Raw genomic sequence first — 8,096 nt, forward strand, 5'->3', positions numbered from 1 at the left:
GGACCAGTGGGGTTCTGTCCTGGTGGCGATTGGAGGGGTGGGGCTCAAGGACGGAGGAGTGGGAAGTGGAGGAGATGCGGTGGAGAGCATCGTCGATCACGTCTGGGGGGGAAATTGTGGTGTTTGAAGAAGGAGACCATCTGGGTTGTTCAGTATTGGAACTGGATTAGTGGTGCTGAAAGAGCACAGCAGTTCAGGCAGCATCCAAGGAGCTTCGAAATTGACGTATCGGGCAAAAGCCCTTCATCAGGAATATAGGGCTTTTGCCCGAAACGTCAATTTCGAAGCTCTTTGGATGCTGCCTGAACTGCTGTGCTCTTCCAGCACCACTAATCCAGAATCCAGAATCTGCAGTCATTGTTTTTACCCAGTATTGGAACTGGTCCTCCTGGGAGCAGATGCGGTGGAGACAAAGGAATTGGGAATATGGGATGGCGTTTTTACAGGGAGCAGGGTGCTAGGAGGTGTAGTCTAGGTAGGTGTGGGAGTCGGTCGGTTTATAGTAAATGTCCGTGTTGATTTGGTCACCCGAGATAGAAATGGAGAGGTCTAGGAAGGGGAGGGAGGAGTCTGAGACGGTCCAGGTAAATTTTGAGGTCGGGTGGAAGGTGTTGGTAAAGTGGATGAACTCTTCAACCTCCTCGTGGGAGCACAAGGCAACGCCAATACAGTCATCGATGTAGCGGAGGAAAAGATAGGGGGTGGTGCCAGTCTAGCTGCGGAAGATGGACTGTTCCACATATCCTACGAAGAGGCCTGTTTCCAGAATTTAATTTAATATTAGTGTTAGCTGCATTAGTCAGGGATAAATGTAGGATTGGGGAATGGGTCTGGGTGGGTTACTCTTTGGAGGGTCGGTGTGGATGTCAGGCCCTTCCTGATAAGGGGCTTTTGCCCGAAGTGTCGATTTTCCTGCTCCTCAGATACTGCCTGACCTTCTGTGCTTTTCCAGCACCACTCTGGTCTAAACTCTGGTTTCCAGCATCTGCAGTCTTCACTTTTGCCTTGTTGGGCCAAAGGGCCTGTTTCCACACTAGGTAATCTAATCTAAAACACAGCAGGCCAGGCAGTGTCAACATTTCATGTATAACCCTTCAGACTGGGTGTTGGGGGAGCTGCAGATAAAGGGGGTGGTGAGGTTGGGGATAGGTGAAGACAGGTGGAGAGTATGACCTGGTTGGTCAATGTGAGGGATGAATCCAGTTGATGGCGGGGAGTGATGTGGGGAGGAAGGTTATTTGAAATTGGAGAAGTCGATGTTGAGTCCTCCCGACTATAGGTTGCCCAGGTGGAGATGTTCATAAAATGGGTATGTCACAGAAGAGGCATTTGGACCCGTCATGGCTATCCTAAGGCTCAATCACGTAGTATAAAATTGGGATTTAGATTAAATGCTTGAAAAGGGAAACTATTAAGCCCAGGGTAATCAAGAAAGAGCAGGAGAGTGAGATTAATGGGACAGTCCTTTCCAAAAGTCAGCAAATGCACATTGGGCAAAATGGTCTGTTTCAATGGTGTGGAAGGGGATTAAATGGGTGGGTAGAAATTATACTAGGATCATGCATTATGGAAAGTATGAGGTTTGAACTGCCTTTTCATCTTGTGATTAGCGTTCCTATTTACTGTTTGATGCAACTTTGTTATGTCATCCATATAGCCATTCCAAATGTGAAAGTTTGGACACTGTGCAGTGGGAACTTTGAAGGCAATTGTCACCTCAATTGACCTATCTACCTGAAGTTGTCTACAACATTGAAGGGACAATGGGATTTGAAGGGATTCAGTACCAGACATGTTTACTGTTAATCGTAAAGCATTGTTCAGTAAGCAAAAATTCTTGTGCCAGTTCTCAAACTCAAACTTGTGTTTCTTCTTTCAGTTGAAAATGCCTCGTAATGTGGAGATCAAAGCAGCAGTCCATGATTGGGATCAGTTGATAGAAAGTGCTAAAAGATTAAGCAAATCGGAGGGAGTTTTAATAATGCAAGAAGATACCTTCTTCAACGTGTCAAAAGGGCGGCTTAAACTACGCAATCTTAAGGTCAGTAAGACTGGCATCCACTTGGTGACTGGTAAGGATGTGAAATTTCAGACAGACCATTCAGCAAATGTAGCCAAGATAGTGTTTGTGTGAGTGATCACAACTAATTAATCTAGTTTGTGTTCCAATCTTTAGATGTGTTGACCACATTTGTTTTCTTTTGCACCTGGTTGCTTTTTGTAGCTCTTGCAATTTATTGGATAACCGCTTTTCCTGAATTTGTGTAAATCCTTTCTTTGAGCTTGACATCACCTTTGAGCTCATTTGTTAACCATGATTGCCTAGCTACACAAGCAGACTCTTAACCGATCAGTAATATGTGTTAATATTATGCGGTGCCAGATGCTTTTAATGATCTGACTGTCCAGGTTTATCCTTTAAATGTTCAACTGTGATTACAGAGGTAAAGTTATTTGTTAACATTTTGATGCTTTCTTTACTTAATTTTAAAATTTTATTTCATCATTTTCCCTCAAACCTAATATCTAATTCAATTTTAGTCTGGTCAACAACATACAAAATACTCACTCACTGTCAGAATGTCAATAATGTGTTTTAATCATTACCACATCTGGTATGGTTGGCTCCCTGGTCAGTTAAAACAGCCCTGAATATATTTGAGAAACTTCCTTTTTTTTTTGCTGCAATACCCTGGTTCCTTTTTATCTCTGTATTCAAAAATCCTTCCACTACATCACTACTACCAAGAGGATTATATTTTAAACATTTTTTCCAGCTATGGACATTACTAAGAAGTGTGGCATTGATTATATTTCTGAAAGTGGTAGTGAGGTGCTCAATGAGTCATTGCAGTCTGTGTGAATGCACTGTTAGATGGATAATTCAAGAGTATTTACCCAGTAATGATGAAAAAGAGGCTTGTGCATGATTAGGAGGTGATGTCCTAATGTAACTATTGTCTTTGTTATAGGTGATGAGTCATAGAGACGTACAGCATGGAAACAGACCCTTCGGTCTAACCCATCCATGCCAATCAGGTATCCCAACCCAATCTAGTCCCTCCTGCCAGCAACTGGCCCATATCCCTCCAAACCCTTCCTATTCATATACCCATCCAAATGCCCCCTAAATGTTGCAATTGTACCAGCTTCCACCACTTCCTGTAGCAGCTCATTCCATACCCGTACCACCATCTGTGGAAAAAGTTGCCCCTTAGGTCTCTTTTATATCTTTTCCCTCTCACCCTAAACCTAAGCCCTCTAGTTCTGGATTCCCCGACCCCATGGAAAAGACTTTGCCTATTTACCCTATCCATGCCTCTCATACTTTTGTAAACATCTATAAGATCACCCCTCAGCCTCTGACGCTCCAGGAAAAATAGCCCCAGCTTGTTCAGCCTCTCCCTATAGTTCAAATCCTCCAACCCTGGCAACATCCTTGTAAATCTTTTTTGAACCCTTTCAAGTTTCACAACATCTTTCCAATAGGAAGGAGACCAGAATTGCATGCAATATTCCAACAGTGGCCTAACCAATGGCCTGTACAGCCGCAGCATGATCTCCCAACTCCTGTACTCAATACTCTGACCAACAAAGGAAAGCATACCAAACGCCGCCTTCACTATCCTATCTACCTGCGACTCCACTTTCAAGGAGCTATGAAACTACATTCCAAGGTCTATTTGTTCAGCGACACTCCCTAGGACCTTACCATTAAGTGTATAAGTCCTGCTAAGATCTGCTTTCCCAAAATGCAGCATTTATCTGAATTAAACTCTATCTGCCACTTCTCAGCCCATTGGCCCATCTGGTCAAGATCCTGTTGTAATCTGAGGTAACCCTCTTCGCTGTCCACTACACCTCCAATTTTGGTGTCATCCGCAAACTTACTAACTGTACCTTTTATGCACGCATCCAAATCATTTATGTAAATGACAAAAAGTAGAGGACTCAGCACCGATCCTTGTGGCACTCCACTAGTCACAGGCCTCCAGTCTGAAAAACAACCCTCCACCACTACTCTCTGTCTTCTACCTTTGAGCCAGTTCTGTATCCAAATGGCTAGTTCTCCCTGTATTCCATGAGATCTAACCTTGTCTCCCATGGGGAACCTTGTCAAACGCCTTACTGAAGTCCATATAGATCACATCTACTGCTCTGCCCTCATCAATCCTCTTTGCTACTTCCTCAAAAAGCTCAATCAAGTTTGTGAGACATGATTTCCCACGCACAAAGCCATGTTGACTATCCCTAATCAGTCCTTGCCTTTCCAAATACATGTACATCCTGTCCCTCAGGATTCCCTCCAACAACTTGCCTACCACCGATGTCAGGCCCACTGGCCTATTGTTCCCTGGCTTGTCCTTACCACCCTTCTTAAACAGTGGCACCACGTTAGCCAACCTCCAGTCTTCCGGCACCTCACCTGTGACTATCGATGATACAAATATCTCAGCAAGAGGCCCAGCAATCACTTCTCTAGCTTCTCGCAGAGTTCTAGGGTACACCTGATCAGGTCCTGGGGATTTATCCACCTTTACCCGTTTCAAGACATCCAGCATCTCCTCCTCTGTGATATGGACATGGAAATTGGAATTTCAAAATTTCTGCTGTTAGAGGGTTGTGCTGTTAGAGCATAGTGCAGGTGCATCCTGTGAGTAGTAGATGTGCTGCCCTGGCTTCAAGGACTATCCCTTTTATTTTACCTGAAATTCAGATCCATTGTTTGCACGTACTCCCCGTGTCTGCATGGATTTCCTCCGTGTGCTCCGGTTTCCTCCCACTGTCTTGCAGGTAGAATATTTTTAAAATTACATTGTCATCCCTTATCCAGAGTAAGTTTACATTATCACCTCCTATTCAGAATCAATAATAACATTGCAGTCAAAATTCTGACTACACCCAGGAGTTAAAAACAATACTTATACCAGATTTTACCATTAAGGAATTATCTAAATTACATTGTTTCTGGAAATGGTCAAGTCACTGCATTGTGTCTTGAGCAGCATGTGACTTTGGAGGAGTGGCTGGGGGTTGTTTTGTGGGCATTACTGACTGTGATGTAAAATTTTGTATAGAGGAAGAACTGGCTCCTCTGTTCAAACAGATCTCTTGATACAGCTTTGCAAGCATTGCAAAGAATGTTAAGGATTAGACCTAGAATCTCTACAGTGTGGAAGCAGGCCATTTGGCTCATCAAGTCCACATCCACCCTCCAAAGACCATCCCATTCCCTACCTTATATCTGTAGCCCTGTATTTCCCAAAGCTAGTCTGCATACTATAGTGCAGTTTAGCATGGCCAATCCACCTGACTGTGGACTGTGGGAGGAAACCGGACTCCCCAGAGGAAACCAACGCAGAGATGGGTAGAATTTGCAAACTCCGAAAGAGAATTGGCCGAAACTAGAATCGAGTCTGTGTCCCTGGTGCTGTGAGGCAGCAGTACTAACCACTGAGCTACTATATCGCCCACCCTTGCATCATATTTACAATTTTTTCTCCAGAATGGTAGTGGCCAGCTTATATTCTATCAGCGTGCTGATATGGATGGACCCAAGCTTTCTGATTATTCAATATCATCCACAACTGATCCAGATGGTCTTACGGTGAGTATTGGAGCTTTTTGAATGTTGCCACGCCTGAAATGCTGAAATTATTCTATCACTTTCCTGTATCATTGTTGTGAAGTCTATGTGCTGGGAGTGTGCCAAGCCAGCGTGACTAATGGGAGGTGATATTGTAGTGTTAATGTCACTGGACTACCAATCCACAGCCCCAGGTTACTGTTCTGGTGACATGAGTTTGAAATCTATCATGGTAGCAGATGGAATGCGAATTCAATAAAAATATGCAATTTAAATAAGTTTTGACCCATACACCACCTTTAAACAATCCTTTTTCTACCGTCAACACACAGTGACACCAATGTGTACCATCTACAAGATGTACTGCAACAATTTGCCAGTGATCCTTCCATACTACGTTCCAAAATTGCAATTTCTGAGAAACAGAAGGGCAAGGGTAATAGATGCATGGAAACATTGCCACTGCCATGTTCCCCTCCAAAGTCCACAGCATCTTGACTTGGCCTTGTATTATCATTACTTCATTTTTGAATGAAGTCTTCTGTACTCAGCATCGAATTCAAAAATTTCAGGTTATAACCATCACTATTTTTTTGAAAGACAGCAAATTTTGGTAACAATTCTGCAACTGATATTTGCATCTCCTGTGGACCTATCTTTTTAATTACCTGGTCCCATTATCACCACATTGTGCCTGCGCCATCACCTGTGTTGCCAGTTAATCTTTTACATTCCATCATATCACAGACTCCTTTTTGTTCTTTTCTCCCTTTATCGAACTCCATAGTTGATTGAAACTTTTTTGCACCTTAATTTTCAGTTGTGTTGAAATGTCATCAAATAAAAACATGATACTTTTTTGCTGCATAGATGCTGAATGTTCCAATATTTTGTTTTTATTTCAGATTTCCATGTATTTTGTTTTTTCTGTACTAATTATAAGTTTCTCTCTCTTTAGAAAGTGTTGTCTGATGCTCTAGGAGTAAAGGGTATTGTGAAGAAAGAGCGTTGGTTGTATATGGTTGGACAAACACGCATTCATGTGGATCAAGTGGAAGGATTAGGAAACTTCATGGAGTTGGAGGTGAGATATTTGCATTACATTGATTTAACTCAATGATGCTTTCCCTTTTTCCTCCCTTTTTGAAGGCATTGACTGACTGAATATAGTTCAATTCCATGTGAACCTAGATGGAGTCAAGAGTATTTAACTACTGAGGGTATCACAACTGATCTTTGCCCATTTGTCTATATGAATTTTGTAGCAAAGCCATAAATCAAGAGGTAGAACCTTCCCTCATTATTTTCCTCCTTAGGCTTATTGAAACCTGATTGAGATTAGCTAATCATACTTGGACCCTGCTGATCTGTCTGGTTGAGTCTCGCTATTGGAAATGTACAGTCAACTAGGAATTTCTAAGCAATGAATTAGCCTAATGCATGAGATTAGTTGATGTTCTTTTGTGTTTGGTTAATGTTCAGTTACAAATGTTGTTTAAAAAGAATTAATATGTGTACATTTATCTTCAGAATGAGTTATTCTCAAATATTTGAACAAACCACCAGCCTGGGACATGAGCTGCAGTGACACGTACAGTGTATTGTTTGATGGCCGTTTACAGGCAAGCGGTACTTGGAGCAATGAAATTGATTACAAGTGAATAGTTCTAACAGAACAATCCCAACAGATTGGAAGAAAGGTTATTCATTTGATTACATTATTTTGTATGGGCTCTTATCCATTGGGATTGTCTTCAGTGTTGTGATTAGGATGAGATCTGACCGTTGGGATTGTTTTCAAATGAAAAGCTTTGGTCTGCTAAAACTTAAATTTGTGCACTGACAGTTTGATTTTATTTATGATATGGGTTGCTTTTTTTTAAAAAATGTGACCGTTGTTCTGTGTTTTTTCTCCAAGGTGGTTCTTAGTGAAGACCAAAGTCTAGAAGAAGGAGAAGCAATAGCCCAGAAGCTGATGGATGAACTGGGGATAAAGAAAGAAGACCTTTTGACTGGGGCCTACATGGATTTGATTTTAGCTGACAAGTAACTTCAGGAAAGATGGTTCAATATTCACAGGATCTCCACTGAGGCTGGGATAGTGCATCGAACTAATGTGGACACTGTTTTAGAGTAGAAGACTATAAAGAACAATTACTGCTTACTGGAGACTATGTTCAAAAGTGGATCGGCCACAATTCAGTGATTCATGAAGTGGCTGAAGTAGCCCAAGCTATTGAATATTTATTTTATCAGTATTTTAATAAGACACTGCATGTTTATATTAAACCTGATGAAATCAAATTTTGGAATCTTCCATTTTCAGTTACAGTTTACTCTAATTAAAGATTCAGTGAAAGAGAGGAGAGACTATTCTGTTTCTCTTTCTGGAAAGAATTAATTCTTGCCGTACTTGTAATTCCTTCGTGTCAAATATCCTGTTGGCGTTCAAGGCTGGTGGCTCATGGGTGAAAACTCTCCATTTAGAAAAGGTACTTGGAGGCCTCCT

Source organism: Chiloscyllium plagiosum, chromosome 23, assembly GCF_004010195.1.
Source record: "Chiloscyllium plagiosum isolate BGI_BamShark_2017 chromosome 23, ASM401019v2, whole genome shotgun sequence".
NCBI classification, from domain to species: Eukaryota; Metazoa; Chordata; class Chondrichthyes; order Orectolobiformes; family Hemiscylliidae; genus Chiloscyllium; species Chiloscyllium plagiosum.